This window comes from Ciconia boyciana, chromosome 7, assembly GCF_034638445.1.
Source record: "Ciconia boyciana chromosome 7, ASM3463844v1, whole genome shotgun sequence".
Classification (NCBI taxonomy): Eukaryota; Metazoa; Chordata; class Aves; order Ciconiiformes; family Ciconiidae; genus Ciconia; species Ciconia boyciana.
Window position 1 is genome coordinate 45,090,236 of NC_132940.1, and position 18,892 is coordinate 45,109,127.

The following is an 18,892-nucleotide window of genomic DNA, read 5'->3' on the forward strand; positions in this document are numbered from 1 at the left end:
CTTTCTTTTTCATTTCACTGGAATTACTTCAGGCTAGGATGAGTTGCCCTCTGGATGTTCCCATTTCTTTACTGGGCTTTGGAGAGATGAATCACCTAAGTTAGACAAGATCTCAAGACGCATATATAACATCAATAGGAAAAGAATTTAAAAAACGAAGCAAAACTTTTTTCTCTTACATAATTGTCATTTCTCTAAATGGAACTGCAATCTTGTTTCTCTGTGGCAGAACAGCAAGTTCTTGGCACGGGATTCAATTGCATTGCTTGAAAACTTTGTGGTTAAACAAGATTTCATCAGGCAATGTAGCGAGGATTACTCTGAATGCTGAGACTTAGTTCTAGTGTGATCCTACTGTGAAATAAGAACTCCCAAAACAAAGAGCTGAACATTTGGGATGGCAATTTTTCAGCTATCAGAAGCTAGAATCTCCTCATGACACAACATTACTGACCGCTGAGTGGCAGTGTAAGGAAAACAAAGCCAAAAATAAACATAGTGAAAATCCACATGGTCTTTCACTGAATCCATATCACCACAGAAACTACCTGAACATTCAAACAAAATATCCCCATTAGGAGAGAGACATTTTATCAGAGAACACTCGCTGATGTACCATACTGCATCCTGGCCATGTTAGCTGTTTACAGTATTTCATAGATGAAGCATTTAGTAAGGATTCTGCATCTGTATCTCAAATATATACCGTGTTTAAGAAAGGATTAGAAAATCCTTAGGCTTCTTTAAGAAAATTCAGAGAAAGGTTGTGGTTTTCTGTTAGATTATATAAGACTTTGCCCTAAAAGCAGAAGGACTATAAATCAATTTGCAGTAAAACAGATATTGTTAAAAAAAAAAAAACTAAAAAAAAACCCAAACCACTGCATTTAATATGAAATGACTATTCAAGTGACTATTCAGAAAATAATGAAAATAAAACCTTCCTCAGGAAGGGTCTGGAATTGAGGAAAACCTACAAAATGTATTGTGACCTACACAGCTCTAATAGGAATAATTGCCTAAAACAGTAACCTTGAGTTGCTTTCCAATAACACTGTGAAAAAAACCTAAAAAACCAAACAAGCTTTCTGAAAGATAACTCTATAAATACCTGAAACACAGAGCAAACTTCAAGTTAAAAAAAAAAAAAGTCACAAGAAAATTTCAACCAAGCTAATAGTTAAGTACTTGCACTAAGATTGATTTATGAGAGCACAAAAAAGACATAATGGACTACCATTCATAATCCAGTAACAGCTGTCCACCTACCTTTTAAGATCAACACAAGTCAGAAAGAAAACAAAAACACGCTGGGATGAAATACTAGTGGATATCACATGGAATCTCCTGATTCCTCAGCTAGTGCACTTCCCTCTGCTCAGTAAATACTCCACTGTTTTGAGGAATATGGGATAAGCAGCACAAGAAGAAGCTTTAAAAATTGCACATGAAAACTGAGAAAATGTTTATTATTTGCAAACAGCTAATTTGGAAAAAAAAGTAAAATGGGAAAGTGAGGAAGAGATGTTGCATTTGCATTGCACTGCATGCAGAAAGGTGGTAATAGATGGCTGGGTGCAATAGTCCATAGGCTAGAAAGATGAAAGCAACACAGAAGTCTCTTTCAAGATACAGTATATCTGCACTAAAGATGAATGCTTCCCCCCTGTATGCTGCTTCTTAAGATGTGGTTTCATCTTCAACTTAAACCCATCTGAACCCACACTCAGTCTGTATGCTCCTGCCCTTTATTTATGTTACCACCAGCAATCATTGGCACGTGGCAAGTCAGACCAACTTGCTGATACAGCTGAAAATTAATTTGTTTTCTTCCTCTTCTGCTGCCTGCATGGCCAGACAACTGCTAGCACCAACACAAAGGAAGGCAGTGCACAATCATTTCTGTGCATGAGAGGAAAAGATTCGATTGCCCTTTTCAGCAGCAGCTACAGGCTCTTAGGGTGATTTATGACAGTAAACCTGGGAAAGTAAGATCATAGAATAACCACATTTCTCTAATCTTTCCTATTACTCCGAATTATGAGAAACCTGAAACACCCAGCTAGAATAGCTGCAATGAAGTACACCGCAAGCCACCTAGCATCAGGAGGCAGTCTTCCAAGACAGTCTTCCAAGACAGTGCATTCACAAACTTTCTGTGCAAAAAGTGCTGAATATATGCTGTATTTCACTCTTTGGAGTTACTTAAGCAACAGACATAACAGGACATGAATCATGATGTAATAATTTATGAACAGGGTGTTGTAAAACATGAAGCCAAATGCAGAATATTGATGCAATTAGGCAAAAGTTAATAACACACCATTATCATAGCATAGCCTCTTAAGTGAAATTGGAAAGGGACACCATAGAAAAAAAAGAAAAAGAAGAAAAACCCAAATATTTGTCAGTCTGCCTGAGTGGGCTGTGCTGGGTTATTAGAATTGCTGACAGCTGATGCTTTGCGCCAACACTGAGTATCTCCCCTCTGTAGTAACTGATGAGCTCGTGGCCTCTTGCCATATCATACGATCTCTTCAGGTCTTACACACTAAAATGGATCAATTTGAATAATGTTTCAATTATTTAACAGCAACTCATTATTTCACTCAGGAAAAAAAGTCTGAAGACGACACCACCGGCCACAATCCGATTCCTGACTTTATATATGTACCTACAGACATGCCAGAAAAATACAGCAATAACATGAAGTATACCAAAACAATTGTCCCATTTCCCACTCCCCTACAATGCAGTTAAGGCCAGAAGAAGCTGAGCAGAGAAGTTAAATACAGCTGTGGAAAAGGACAGATGAAAGCTGTGCCTGGCCCGAGCTGAGGGGTAGAGAATGACTTTTGAATTTCCCCTTCAATTTCGACTTACATCCAACAAGGGTGACCAGACTGAAGGGACGAATTACACCCAAAACTTAAAAGCGGTTTATGCTGCTTGAGCCATTGCTCAGCCAAATCCTTCCTGTGGTTCAGGATAGACCATCAAACTCACCATGCCATTACCAGGGAGGCCAAACATCACCAAGCACATTACAGGGGCATCTGCATCCCCTCAACTCAGCCTTTTGGGTTTGAGGGGTGGCCTCTCACCTCACTGGCACCACCACCATCACCCCTGAGGAGATGGCCAGCCTATTCCACCTCAGGAGTATCTGCTATGTTACTCTTCACTGGGAAAACATGTATTTCTTTTCTTCACCTTAAAAGATACTTTTCCCTTCCTGGCACGTGCACTACATTTGCACTGCCCCTCTGGTGCCATCTGGCACTTCAGGGGGGCTTCCCCCAAATGGGGGTTTGTGTTTTGCAAGATTCAGGCCCAACTTCTTTTCCACCACCATCTGGGCTGCCTCCCCCCCGTCCCCACACACAGACACAACTGCATCAAATCCTGCCCTTCCCTCCTCCCTGCCTTTCACCTCCACCAGCTTTCCCTCCTCTGGAGAAAAAAACACCACCTCTCAAGCAAGGACAAAACACATTTGAGCCCTGGCCTGGAGCCCTGTGGCCCATCGCTCCCTCAGGTTGGCGGCCCACAAACACGTTTACCTGTTTACCAGCAGGGCCGAGGGATGACGGTCCCCCGTCGTTACTGACCCAGCAGGCTGTGTGGGGAAGCACCGAGTGCCCCTGCCACAGCGGCCAGGCAGGCGCGGAGCCAGGCGGGCTGTGCCAGCAGGTGGGGAGCTGCTGAGGTGGAGGAGAATCCATTTAACTCCCTTTCCTAAATTTGAGTATCTACACACTGAATCTGTACGGCCTACTTTCCCCTTGCTGCAGCGTTAAAATTAATTGTGATTTGGTCATTACCGCAGAGCCTCCCTCTCACTAGTACCTCCGAAGATGAGGCGTTATTTGTTAGGAAGTTTCCAGCACAGCTTTCCTCAGGCAGGGCCCGGGCAGGGTTCAGGAGGCAGCCACGCCCAAGAGCTCCAGCAGGCAGGGGCCAACGCTGCTGCGGGTTTGGCTCCTCCAGGCCACATCGCCCCACACCGCTGCCCCGGCGGTTTGGTGCCTCTGGCACCTTCACAGGCCCCGATTTCAAGCTATGACTTCTCCTCCTTGTTTCAGACATTTTCAACTGAAAGACCCACAAAGACATGGCTGCTGTACTGTTTGACCTTGGCCAGTCTGTGTCGCTCCGCCTTAGGGCTAGGGAATAGTCCTTGACTCTGTATTTTGTAGTCTAGAAATATACACAAGGGGAAAAGGGGGTGAGGAACAGCTCACATTGGTGATCGTGAGTTGCCAGTGTCACAGACCTGTGAATAAGGCAAGTACAATCTAAAAACAGACCTAGAAAGGGGGTTGTATCGAGCCCTCATGGGACTTCACCCAGAGCCCTATCAACAGCTGTGGTTGTCCATGCCCAAGAAAGGGCCATGAGGGGAACAGACTCCCTTGCTCAAGGGAGGACGTCTGAACAACATGGCCTGTCAGCAAAACAGCGGACGGGTGAGGGGATGCTGTTGCTGTCTGTAACCACACCATGGGAAAATGACACAGAAGAACAGTCACTCTTTGGCCTAGAAACAATGGGAGCGTAGACTGAATATGAATGCATTTTGTAGACTTTAAAACAAGCACAGTTTTTAGGTTTTATGGAACAGCATTTTGCTATATGACATGGAGGCAGAAATAAAAAATTCACCAGAGATGGAGCTCTGTAAATTTATGGGGTGGTGCCAAGATAGCTGAAGGCTTTACCTAGTGACCTGCCACACTTCAATGATTTTTTGGTATCATCAAGTGAAAGAAACAAAATATAAAATGCAGAACTAAGCAGAAACTTTAAGACAGAAAAGACAGACATACTTTTTAAGCTTATCCCCAAAGAGTTGAAGAATGGTCTCTTTAAGCAGAAGTAAGGATAACGACAGCTTTTGTTTGGTTTTGCATTTCCTGATCTATTTTAGATAGTGGTTATATCTGACTGGAAATAAACTAAATCACAACATGAAAGTGCTAATACAGAAGGGCAGGGAGCAACCAGGATCTTTCAGAGGCAAGCTTTGCTTGTAGCTGCTGTGGAGAGGTGTATGATCAGAAGCCCACCTCAGTCTCCTCCTGCCTCCCACTGTGGCAGGCAGGAATGAGTCCTCACCAGCAAGCTTGCAGCCAGCTGGTATGCAGTGATTCACAGAGCATTGCTCCCGGAGCCCTCCCTCATCGCCTGTGCTGAGCCAAACCTCATCTGGCCAAGCATATTTTCAATTTGTGCTGCTAATAAAGCATCGGGTAACCCTGCCAAGGTGCTAAAACATATAACCTTCCTTCCTGAACAGATACGTGTGAGGCTGCCAAGTTGTAAGAACTAGGCATCTCCCAAGAACCTGTGTGCACAGAAGTCAATAATAGCATCCTAGCAGTAAACTCTTATAGTATCTTGATACAGTGTCATTACTATAAATCCATTAGCATGGTAGGATCAGCCTCTGTAGGAACAAGAAACTGATGCTTAATGGAAGCTCCCCCAGCAGTGCTTTGTAACCTCAAGTACCTCATTATCATGTTCACCAGCCATCCTTTTATCTTTCAAAGTACTTTTGGGGCACCAAAGGTTGGTACACCTTTAGAAAAACTATTTTCACCTATTAATTCCTTGGACATAGTGACTGCATATAAACACGTCTAAATGCAGGAGTGGCTAAGGTACAGGCTTGAGCTAGGTACAAAAAGTCTGTGGCAAAACTAGAAAGTGAACTTGCCTCACTTTATTTTTTAGCAAGCAATTATGTTTTCTATATGACATGCATTGCAGGAACTGCCTTTCAGTTCAGCACTCTGTCTTTTGAGGCAACCACTTGTAAAACATTAACTCTTTACAATCATGCTTCCAACGTGCAACACCCTCTACAGATTTGATAATATAAGACATAAGAAAGATGGGACAAAATGAGAGTACTAATATTAGCTTTCTGGTGTAGTGCTTGTAAATATATTCATGAAATATAGTCAAATGTTTTAGTCAGAAAACACGCTCATGAATAGAAAGAAATCAATGCCATTGACAATTGCAGAGTGCACAGTAACAGCAAGATCATGATTGAAATAAAAAGAAAATTTGTAAAAAACAAACTGCTAGGAAACTAAAATTTTAAATTTGCTATTTAGCCTTGAAGAACCTGCTCAATATTTTTCAGAGATTGTCATAATGACTGCATTAAATCATTGGGTCATCAGGAGACTTTATTATACTTCTATTTAGTAACAAAGCTCCTCTTCTCTTTTTTCCCCCATTACCTTCTCTCTTTTGGTTCCCTTCCTCAACTACGTACTTTTGTTTGCCAGTCTTCTCCACCTCTCCCTCACATACTTCTTTTGAACTTCATTTTAAGCTGCAAAAGAGAAAGTACTATTTCTACTTTGGTGAATATTTTGACCAAGTACCTGATGCATTATTTTAGAAAATAACAGCACCCTCAGCAAAGTGCACATTGAGTGGATAAGCACTGGCTGCTGACAATTCCCAAAGAGGTTATCCACAGGTGATCATTACTGAAAAGTATTTCCAGTTGAGTTCAGTGCTGTTTGAAGTTTCCTTGGTGATTTGGTTGCAACTATCAAATCATGGTTTATCAAATTTACAGACTACAAAAGGACTGATGGGATGATAGATGATGAGGGAGAACAGGGCAGTTGTGCAGAAAAATTTGGATCACTTGAAGAATTAGACCCATTCAAACACAATGCTGATGAGAAAGCCAAAGTTAGGTATCAAAGAACAAGACATCAGGTTTTAATTATGAGGGGAGAGACTATTTCAGGAAGTAGCAGCTAAAAAACGTGAGGGTCACAATAGACATGCAGCTAAAATAAGAGTTTTCAAAGCAATGCCATGGTGAATGAAACAAAGAAGGAAAGAAAGTGAAGGAAAGAAAGGATAATCTGTTCCTCACACCAATAATGAAGTGGGGGGCAAGGCCAGAGACAGTTTTTTTACCTGGCTGTAGACCATTGACTGATAAAACAAGTTTTAAGAGAAGGTAGAATCTGGCACATAGAAAGAGACATGTCCTTTATCAAAAGCTAGAGATATTTCCTTACAATTTAAGATTTAACTGTATGGTTAGATCATCAAAAGATGATCAAGTTGTGGCTCATTTATAATGCATATGTATCAGCCTGGTAAGACAACACTGAATGCTACATTGTTCTTTAATTTCATACAAGAACCACCACCAGTGACTAGCAGCTCAAGGTAGATAATTTGGGGGGGGAGGAACTTAATTCTCAGCATTAGTTGTTGTTGTTATGCACAACTGGAACAAGCTATAATAAGAAATGGTGAATGAGAAACACATTTATTGTCTTCTAGCTAAGCATCATAGTCCAATAGAAGGGTTTTGACTTCCTAAAGTGAGATGTTACAACCTTCTTTATAAAACTATTGATTAAATGAGCTAACAGGTTCCTCTAGACTTAAAATTATCTGTGAAAACATCTGATTTCTTTTCCTCTTCTATTCCCATGTGGGTTCTATGGAAAAAACCTGTTCTTGAGAAAATCTTCCTTCATCATTTTCCCTCCCTTCACCAGCAAGGGTAAGCAGCACAGCTTGCCAAAGAAACACAAATTTTCTTTGCATTGCTTAATGTGTATTGCAGATAACAATGTTCTGGGACCTCCTTGCTCTGCTTGTGCTGCAGAGACAGAGCAAACATCTGGCATAGGGACCTTGGGAGAGCTACAGGTGGCCAAGAGCAGCTTTGCTTGCCTAGAATTTCTTGAGTTAGGAACCACTGACAGCTGAAAATCTGCTTTGAGTTTGACAGAGGAACTCAGAGATGTGTGCTGGAGCTGTGTTTCCCTTGCATTGCTTAGCAATTCCTATTAAGAGTGAAATTGGACTTTTGATCCAACTTAGCCAGCCAAGACATGTAGGTTTTGTGATTTGAAGAACCCATCTCTGTAATTTATAAATTCTGGTTATTCCTTACCATTCCACACCTCTTGTGCTAATAGAGGGAGTAGCACTTCCAGATAAGCCTGGGGGCAACAGTTTTGTACTGCTTTCTTGCAGAAAAGGATTAGAGCAAAGGAGTTTCTCCAGAACAAAAGAAAACAAATCATTGTGAAATAACTTATAAATTCCAGGAACTGACAGCATAAGAGAGGAACACCGAGGGCATACTTCTGTGCCAGGAGACTGAAAAGTAGTCAGGAGACTGAAAAGGAGTCAGTTTCTGACTAAAAGCTAAGATATTGGATAAAGAAAAGTGAAAAAAAAATCTGCAATTTGAAATATGCAAATGTCAGGGCATCCTAAACACTCCAGCCTAAACTAGTTAAAAACCCGCCTATTCATAGTTGATGGAAAGTAAGGCCTGGAAATACACCTAAACTTTCATTTGTTTTGTCTGTCTCTGTACTACTTTTGTGCTACCCAAAGCGATGAGTAACTTTTTACAAACCCTTGCTAAACTCATGGAAAGGCTGCTTTCAGTATTGCATGTTCTAATGAACAACCATAAATCTAGGAGTACCTCCCAGATGAACTTCTGGAACAGGTTCTGGAGACTTCATGTAATTAGAAATTACCTCTAGTCACAAGGACCTGTAGGCAGAGGGCTCCCATTTCCATTACAGACCAACAGAGAGCTTTCAGCCAAGAAACATAGTCACAGGTTGATGGTGTGGGCCTACACAGGCCAAGGGAAGCCAAGACTTCAGACTGTGCTTTAGCAGGAACAAGACTGACTGCTGTGTAGAAAAGTGCCTTTAACTGGTGGTTTATAAATCTGTGGGCAAACCAGGGAGCTGTGTGACAAGCAAACTGGAAGTGTTTGGATAGTATGGCTGGCAGAATAGAAAATAAACTATTGCACTCAAATTGTAAGTTCACTATTAGCCTTCCGACTGGTAAAAACAGAAGAGGAGCAATTTCGCTTTGTCTGCTTTTTCCTCCTCTCTACTGTATTTAAGAGAGCGCTTTGGAATTTTTTTTTCTTCTTTTTACTCCATTATAGAAATTCATAGCAAGCTCCTAACACATTTTTCCATGACAGCAGAGCATGTGTAGGCCTAGGAAAACATTCAAAAGGGAGCTCTGTGCAAACAGCAGAGAATTTAAATTCTCAGAACTCATTTATCTTTGTTTTCTTTAAACAGGAAAATCATGAAAGGGAAAGTTCTTGATTAAATATATGACATCTGCTCTTTTTAGTTATCTTCTGTGTAGAAGTGATGATGTGAATGTAGGTATGATTACTGCAGGATATAAACAGGAGTGAATTTACAGACAAAGATAATATCTTTAATGAGACTAATGCTATACTCTAAAAACCAGACCAGCTTTCAGGATATGCAGGCTGAAGCTTTGATCCTCAAAGCAAAATGCAACTTGAAACTAGTGATACAAGTTTAACTTATGCAAGTTAATCAATTACATCATCAACGAAGTTTGTACCTGCAACTATGGAGGGGGAAGAATATTAAAAAGAAGCTCAGTACATCATTAGTTCCTCTTACAGAGGGGAAAGGCGGGTTCATCAGAAAACAGAGGAATTGCTGGTGGTTCAGGAATGTGAAAAATTATAATAGGGCACAAAACCAATATATTTATCGACTCTAAAATTTCTGCATAGCAGAATCAAGTTTAAACAGTTCTTAATCCGAATTTAACTTTGAAAACTGGCATTTGTATTTCAGTGGAGAAGAAGAATTTCTGTGCCTGAAAGTGTCTCTTATTTTGCATTTCAATCAATTGGTCTCATAAAAGATGTCATTTCTCCCTCTGGATTCCTTAATTATAGCAAGACCACAAAAACACATAGGTTCGGTAAGGAAACTCACAAAAAGAAAAAAGAGTATTTTTATATTTCTACAAGTAAATTCCAAAACCAGAAAGCAAACAAAACTTTAAAGCCTTAATTAAAAACCAAAGAAATAAAAAGAGGGCATGATCTGATGTGTCCTTCCTTTTTCCAAGTCAAAAAGTTCCCTGATCCAAAAGGCTCATATTTCAAAATGAGTAGGAGCATCTCTTCATGCTCAATGAGATGCACATGTTTAGAAGATAAATGTTTAGGAGATCTTTCTGGAGAGAGAAAGTTTTGGGAAAAAATAAAATCACTCCTTTCACCTTTCAGTGCAGAAGACACAACATCCTAGGAGAGCTTTCTATCACTGCTGTCCATTTATCACCTGTTATTTGACAACTAACAATGTTTGTTCCCACTTCTGTGGGGGATGGGAATACCAAGTAATGCAAGAAAACAGGCTCTCCAGATCTCTATTTTTCAGCTTAGATTCAGCAGGAAGCTGGAGGTCAAGGATATCAGAGAGAAGGAAGTTTCTGCATTACAAAAAAAATTTTTTTTTACAAAAATTTTTCAAAAATTTATTTCTTTTATGTCAGAGTGATCATTGATAGTAAGGTTCTGTATAACATTCCTTAGTGGGGGTGAGTTAAAGATGTGAGAGAAACTAAAGTGTGGAGTTTTAAACCTCCACAATAAGCAGCTCTATTACTGAAATTCATATTTATTCCAATCTTCTGAAATACTCTTGTGACAGCTCAAAGAACTTTGATCTAAAACAAATTCTTACTTGAAATACCACTGATCCTTCTGAGAAGACAAATTAAACTAAGCTCACTGAAAGTTAAAGCACCCACATTGGTTTTCCCAAAGCGAGGTAGCAGTAGAAGAGCCAAGAGAAGTTGCTTATAACAGGCAAACAAGATGCACAAGACAAAAGGCATGTTAGTTGCAAACTGTAAACTAGCAGTGGTCTCTTGTGTCTTTGTGTATATGTGCAGAATGAGGCCATTTGGGGGCACTGGACTTAATAACTGGACAGTTATTAAATTAAAAACAAACAAGGTCAGTTCAACAGAAAGCCACTTAACATGACATGTACCTCAACATGCTTTTGAGTAGGCTCTTGGGGTCATGAACAGTTAAATTCAACAGTAAAGATGCTCTCCCCAATGTGGATGGTGAGGAAAGGAATGAAATGACAAGGTAGAAAAATCAAAATAAAAAGAAACACTTTCCTTCAGAGATGGCATGGCATACACTGCCACTGGAAAATATTAAACATTTTACAAGAAATCGTATTTTCACGAAGCTTAGCTTGGGAAACACAGTCTGATTCCCACATACCAGTGAGGTAAAAAATGCAGTAAGATTAAAAACAATTAATAAATGAATTTGATGTTTTTATTTGTATCAGGAAAACAAAGAAAAATTGGAAAAATTACAAAGCCATATTTCACAGCTTACAGTAGTCTTCATTACAGACTAGGGGGCAGCTGGTGGATTAAATTGCATCTATCTACAGATGCAATTTAAAGAGATCCAACTCTTCTACCTAAAGGGTAGTGTACTGGCTGTTATCAGAGTTCCTGCATTAGACCCATAGAAACTAAACTGGGTTATGGGCAACATTTGTTTCTTGCAGACAAAGACACACTATGGTGCAAAGTTTCTGGAAGAGCCAAGTATGATGTTGTCCATAGTTCAGTACTGTTACTCATGAGTTAGCCAAGACTAGCAATGAGCCTGCTCCTGCTGTCATGGGAAGAGAAGTCCTTGTTCTGCTATGCCAGCCACAAATAAACCAATAAGTTCATAGCTATTTGGTACCAGTGACTATGCAACTGGAGATGTTGTCCACAATGGATATCTGCATTACAGCAGCACCGCAGAAGTTAATTAGAGCATTAGATATGAAACAACAGTCCTACAAAGGAATTGGAACCCACGCAGACACTAGCTATAAAAGATGGAAGAAAAATGACTGCTGTTTTGGATGTACACAAGGAAATGATGAAAAAAACCCCAAAACAAAATGGCAAATCATCAAGGTGATAGAGTTTCTGGCAGAACCTGGATTTCAACTTAGATCTTTTGGAGGCCAATTTAATACTCAAAATATCCTTTCCTTTTTTAGACAGCTTCTTCCAATGTGTCCTGGTTTCGGCTGGGATAGAGTTAATTTTCTTCCTAGTAGCTGGTATAGTGCTGTGCTTTGGATTTTAGTATGAGAATAATATTGATAACACGCTGATGTTTTGGCTGTTGCTAAGCGGTATTTACATTGGTCAAGGACTTTTTTTTTTCCCTCAGCTCCCCATGCTCTGCCAGGTGCCCAAGAAATGGGAGGGGGCACAGCCAGGATAGTTGATCCAAACTGACCAAAGGGCTATTCCATACCATATGATGTCAAGCCCAGTATATAAACTTGGGGAGTTGGCCAGGGGGTAGCAATCACTGCTCAGGGACTGGCTGGGCATCGGTCAGCGGGTGGTGAACAGTTGTAAATTTTTTTTTTTTTTTCCTTTTTTCCCTCCCTTGGGTTTTGTTCCTCTCTCTCTCTTGTTGTTTTCCTTCTCATTATAATTCATTATTATTATTATTTTGTTCCAATTATTAAACTCTTCTTATCTCAACCCATGAGTTTTCTTACTTTTGCTCTTCTGATTCTCTTCCCCATCCCACCGGGGGGGAAGTGAGCGAGCAGCTGCGTGGTGCTTAGCTGCCGTCTGGGGCTAAACCACGACACAATGGAGGTTTATTTATGCAATTAGATGATAGGACTTGGGAAACATTTTAATAGCAGCAGCACCTGATGCCAGGCTACGTTTACCTAGGTAGCTTAATTTGTGGGGGAGTTTGGTTTTGGTTTGTTCCATCTCTAGACAAGCCCTGATAGAATACTTAGCTCAGGAGAATCTATATCCTATTAATTCCCAAGAATGATATGCAGTTAAAATTTATCTATAAAAAGCTAAAACTCCAGTCTGCAAAATAATGCCACAGGCACCTTTACTGTGCTTGAGAAGTCACTTCCAAATGCATATATTGAAATTCTGGCCCCATGCCTTAGAGCTGTTCACATTTTGCTACAAGAGAAGCCATGCACTTGCCAAACTGATTTTCTTAGTGAAGACAAAAAAAAGACTGAAGCATTTTGCCATTAAAAACATGCATTAGTTTCCCAGGTATGTGTGCAGCAGTTACTTGTGTCTCTGTTAATAAAGTCTTAAGCGTAATATGAACATTTTATTCATTAAAAGACTGCATTTTCAAGTGGAGCTTGTCATTTGAATAACCTTATTTAATACCTTTTTCTTTTTAAAAAATAAATATGGAGGAAACTGATCCAGGCACCACCAAACAGATGCTGACTTCAACTAAATGCCTCTACAATGATGGCTTATGACTGGTATTTGAAAGTGTCAGTAGAATTCGTTGTACATGAGGACTGTCAGAAACATCAGCTCATTTTTGTGTTTTGTTTGCTTTTCCTTAGAAGTCTGAAGACACCTGCCTTTTGTGCTGAAAATAAGAAAGAAACAATATATTAAAATCCAAGAACATAACTGTCTCAACTGTAAGTACCCTCTAATATGTTAAAGTTATTAAAAACATGATCTCTACTTTTACATCTACTGTCACCTGGAGAGATTAGAGGCTATATAACTTGGGAATTTTCACAGCTACACAAATGAAACTAGAAGTATCTGATCCTGACACCTTTTTTAAACAGGAATTGCAAAGACACCTCCAAATTGAAATGTAGGCCCTTTTAAGCTCAGCCATTTATTAATCACTTCAGATATGCTGACACTGCTGTCTCACTGCTGCTTAGCACAGTGAACTACCCCATACTGAGCTCTGTTCTGCCAATTACTGGATTTCCATTTGGCTAGTATTTAAGCTAGTTTGGGTACCCCCATATGTTACTACAGTCATAGCAATAATGACAGAGCAGCTGTGCTCTTTGTCTAGAAGTTAATTCATGAAGTTCCAACGGGACAATATGTGGAATAGGGTGCTACTTCATACAACAGCAGAGCCCAGAGTCCTTCGGAGGCTTTTGAAGCACATGCAGTCAGTGGTAGAGCTTTGGGATGTTAAGGCTGGGCAACAAGAGTTTAGTGGGGAAGAAGATGCTATTGCTTAAACATCAACACTAAACACCTGGTGGCAGTGGAAGCACGAACAACTTTTCTTTTTTTCTTCTCCCTTGGATTTACCTGTATGCTATAGTGGGGCTAAAAAAAGAAAAGAAGGTAAACCCAAGAAAAGAAGGAATCACAGTATCACAGAATCGTATAGGTTGGAAAAGACCTTTAAGATCATCGAGTCCAACCATAAACCTAACACTGCCAAGACCATGACTATACCATGTCCATAAGCATCTCATCCAAACGTCTTTTAAATACTTCCAGGGATGGTGACTCAACCACTTTCCTGGGCAGCCTGTGCCAATGCTTGATAACCCTTTCAGTGAAGTAAAATTTCCTACTATCCAGTCTAAACCTCCCCTGGCGCAACTTGAGGCCATTTCCTCTCGTCCTATCACTTGTTACCTGGGAGAAGAGACCGACCCCCACCTCTCTACAACCTCCTTTCAGGGAGTTGTAGCAAGAAATAAGGTCTCCCCTCAGCCTCCGCTTCTCCAGGCTAAACAATCCCAGTTCCCTCAGCCACTCCTCATAAGAATTCTGCTCTAGACCCTTCACCACCTTCATTGCCCTTCTCTAGACATGCTCCAGCACCTCAATGCCTCTCTTGTAGTGAGGGGCCCAAAACTGAACACAGTATTCGAGGTGTGGCCTCACCAGGGCCGAGTACAGGGGCACGATCACTTCCCTAGTCCTGCTGGACACACTATTCCTGATACAAGCCAGGATGCTGTTGGCTTTCTTGGCCACCTGGGCACACTGCTGGCTCATATTCAGCTGGCTGTCAACCAACACTCCCAGGTCCTTCTCTGCTGGGCAGCTTTCCAGCCAGTCTTCCCCAAGCCTGTAGCATTGCATGGGGTTGTTGTGGCCCAAGTGCAGGACCTTGCACTTAGCCGTGTTGAACCTCATACAATTGACCTTGGCCCATCGATCCACCCTGTCCAGGTCTCTCTGCAGAGCCTTCCTACCCTCAAGCAGATCAACACTCCCGCACAACTTGGTGACGTCTGCAAACTTACTGAGGGTGCACTCAATCCCTTCGTCCAGATCACTGATAAAGATATTAAACAGGAGTGGCCCCAACACAGAGCCCTGGTGACCAGAGCACTTGTGACCGGCCACCAGCTGGAGTCAACTCCATTCACCACCACTCTTTGGGCCCGGCCATCCAGCCAGTTCTTTACCCAGCAAAGAGTACACCCGTCCAAGCCATGAGCAGCCAGTTTCTGCAGGAGAATGCTGTGGGAAACCGTGTTGAAGGCTTTACTGAAGTCTAGATAGATAGACAACATCCACAGCCTTTCCCTCATCCACTAGGCGGGTCACCTGGTCATAGAAGGAGATCAGGTTGGTCAAGCAGGACCTGCCTTTCCTGAACCTATGCTGGCTGGGCTTGATCCCTTGGTTATCCTCTACATGCTGTGTGATGGCACTCAGGATGATCTGCTCCATCAGCTTTCCTGGTACTGAGGCCAGGCTGACAGGCCTTTAGTTCCCTGGATCCTCCTTCTGGCCCTTCTTGAAGATGGGTGTCACATTCGCTAATCTCCAGTCAACAGGGACCTCTCCAGGACTGCTGGTAAATGATGGAAAGGGGCTTGGTGAGCACTTCTGCCAGTTCCTTCAGTACTCTCAGGTGGATCTCCTCAGGCCCCATAGACTTGTGAGTGTCTCAAGTGGCGTAGCAGGTCACTAACCATTTCCCCCTGGATTATGGGGGCTCCATGCTGGTCCCCGTCCCTATCTTCCAACTCGGGAGGCTGGGTACCCTGCTATTAATGGCCCTGCTATTAAAGACTGAGGCAAAGAAGGCATTAAGTACCTCAGCCTTTTCCTCATCCTTTGTCACTGTGTTCCCTCCCCCATCTAATAGAGGCTGGAGATTCCCCTTAGCTCTCCTTTTGCTGCTAATGTATTTGAAGAAGTCTTTTTTGTTGTCTTTTACAGCAGTAGCCAGATTGAGCTCTAGCTCAGCTTTGGCCCTTCTAATTTTCTCCGTGCACAACGTTGCTACACCTTAATGCTATTCTCTAGTGCTCTGGTCCTTTGTTCTCTGCCCCCACCATAGTACATTCAAATTTGATTCAATATACCTTTAGTAGGGTGTTCTGCTTTGTAGCAGATGCTTCAAAACATTTTTATTTTAGACACTGCCTGCAGAACACACTGCAGTTCTTCTCTGAAGGAACAGTTGCAATCTCAAGAAAAAAAAAAGGCGGGGCAGGTATTCAGGCTGATGTGTGTTGTATATTTCTCATGGCTCTATGTCTATAGAGAACATTTCCCAAGGAGGAAGGAGGTTTTTTGGTGTCTTTTTGAATCAAGCAAACAGAGGATTTCCACTTCATGATCACCAGACATTCTTTTGTGAGATAAACAGGAATGAATAAAGATCCTACATTCCTTTAAGTATACAGAATAAAAACCACTGTGAGATTTTAAAGGTTTATAAACTAAAAAGCTTTTGAAAATCATCATCAAGGAGCCAAAAAGTCTAGCTTCTCCTTTGAATATCGCTCTCAGCCTCAACTAGACGCATTTTTTCGTTCAACTTTCTCACATTTACCTAACTACACTTGCCAGCATGTTTTGCCAAATTAGAAAAACTGCTGCAGAAACCATCTGCTTGACTTTGCTTACATATAGTAAAGTATCGCTCAATACAGTGTATTGGAAATGTTTGGAGATCTTTACATGGGAACCAAAATCAGCAGTGCTGACTCAGGCAGATCTCCCGCTGATGTCAATGGGAATTGTACCTGAATGACTACTGCTGGATCTGATACAAAGCTTGCTGCATAGCGATTGCTGCTGACTGACGTGAGAACATATGGTTATAGTTTAACAATACCAACTGTAATGGAGATGAGAAGGAAATTATATAGCATTTCTGGCTTGCTGCTCTTTTATAACTATCAGAAACACTCGAATGATTTGTACATATCTGCTTCTGTAACAGTTTTTCCCAGCTTCAAGTGAACACTGAGAAACTTGCAAAGTTAGATCCTACCTCAACAGGAACAGTTTGAGTCAATCTGTTGAGATAAAAACTTGAACACCAGAAAGACTACATATAAAGTCTTATTATAAGACTTCACAGTTTCTCTACAGATTGTATTACATTACCTCTGGATGCGAATGCAGACATTTCAATATACTTCCTTTAGCCCAATCTGAAGCAGAAATAAAGCCTTCATAGCACTGACCTTGTCAGCCTAGTAGTAGGGACACGTATGCGATGGCTGCTATACCAAAGGACAAGGGCTTCTCAAATTTGACCCCAAATTTAGATGTTATAAAATTACAGCTTTAGTAAGTCTAAAAGTTAAGAGCGGTCCAAAACATCGCTGAAGTTATAGCACTTGTGAATCGTGATCACAAGAGCAGCCTCTAGGTGGATAAATCAAGCCCCCTCCCTCACAAGAGCTGCAGAAGGATGAATAACAGCAATACTGAAAAAATAATGAAGAGAAGCTATGATGCATGTATCCTCAAGTCTTAACCACAGTTTTAACAGAAGGGATTCTGTACCTTCAGTACTTCCTAGGAAGGGGCCATATTAGAGATCCAAATCCCAAAGAGTAGGTGAAATACTTCCTATTGCAACCCACTAATTAGCACACACCCATCACAAAGGTTGCAATTTGGTTGCAGCTTCCAGGCATGTGCCCTTTTCCTTTAAATGCTACAAGAAAAACTCGTGTTTTGCTCTAAAGAGCTTCTATTAGCCTTAGTTTACCAGCCATGGGAACACTTCCAGATCATGTCTAGCAAAGCTATACTCCTTTTCCTCAGACATAGGGACACAAAAGCTGAAAACCATCACATCTACTGTCTCTGTTTCTTCATGTGATGAGAGCCAAAAGTGGCTGGAAACTAAAAATACAGATGCAAGAGAGATCTCACTGCAAATCTCGAAGTAGTACAGCCTTATAGTAAGCAATCATCCTCTCTGTTAGATACACCTGAGAGTGGACTTCTGGGTAGGTCTCTTGCTGCATTTAGGCTTCCAGGATAGAGAGACTGAGAAGTTTCAACTGCATTGGTTGAAGAACGATCAGAACTTAGTGTTTGACCTCTGTTTTGGGCAAAAGCCAATGCATCACCACCTTACAAATTATTGCTCGATTCACTCCTGAAGCAGACAGTAAACAATGTTTGTGTTCTGGTAAAGTGAGCCTTGAGAATTGATGTGAGGAACATAGCACCCAGGCTGGAGTTCAGCAACAGAGAGGACGCTTTTTTTGGTACATTTTGTGGGGGGGTACTCTGACTACTTGCTTAGCCTCAGTGCTTGACTCATTCTCAGAAATGCAGATGGCATTCTGGTTTCCCTATAAGCCCTCTTGGAAGATAACCTATTTGCAAAGGAATGGTTAGCAGGAAAACTGAAGTATCATTAATATTTTCCATGGTATATCCTCCTTACAAGACTCCTGTGGACCAAGAAAACTATCTCAAAAGGACTTTTACCCCTGAAAATAGGGCCCTAATCCCACATGAAGGGGTCTATCTACCATTCACAGCATCACAGCATGAAATTAGGGAACAGTAAAAGAATAAAACTATAATTCCTTTAAAACTAGCACTCCTGGAAGACAGGTAAGTGTCAGAAAAAATGTCTGAAAGTCAAAATAAGGACGTTTGGCTTCGAGGAATCATCACAGAAGGGGCACCAACTGAAATTCCAATCCAACTGTAAAATAACTAGGTTAATTAACATACAGAGGCACCATTAATTTGTCTCATGATATCAGTTCCCACTTTACTGTCACATTAAAAAGCTGTCAGCCTGGGTCAAGTTAAAGAACAGAGAAGACAACACTTAACAATTGTGTTACTGCAGTTATTCAAAGGAACATGAAGTCTAGTTACACACAGTAAACCACTAATTTTAGGAAATGCTTACCTAAAATGGACTCCAGTGGTGGAAAAATAAGGTCTACCAGGATTACTA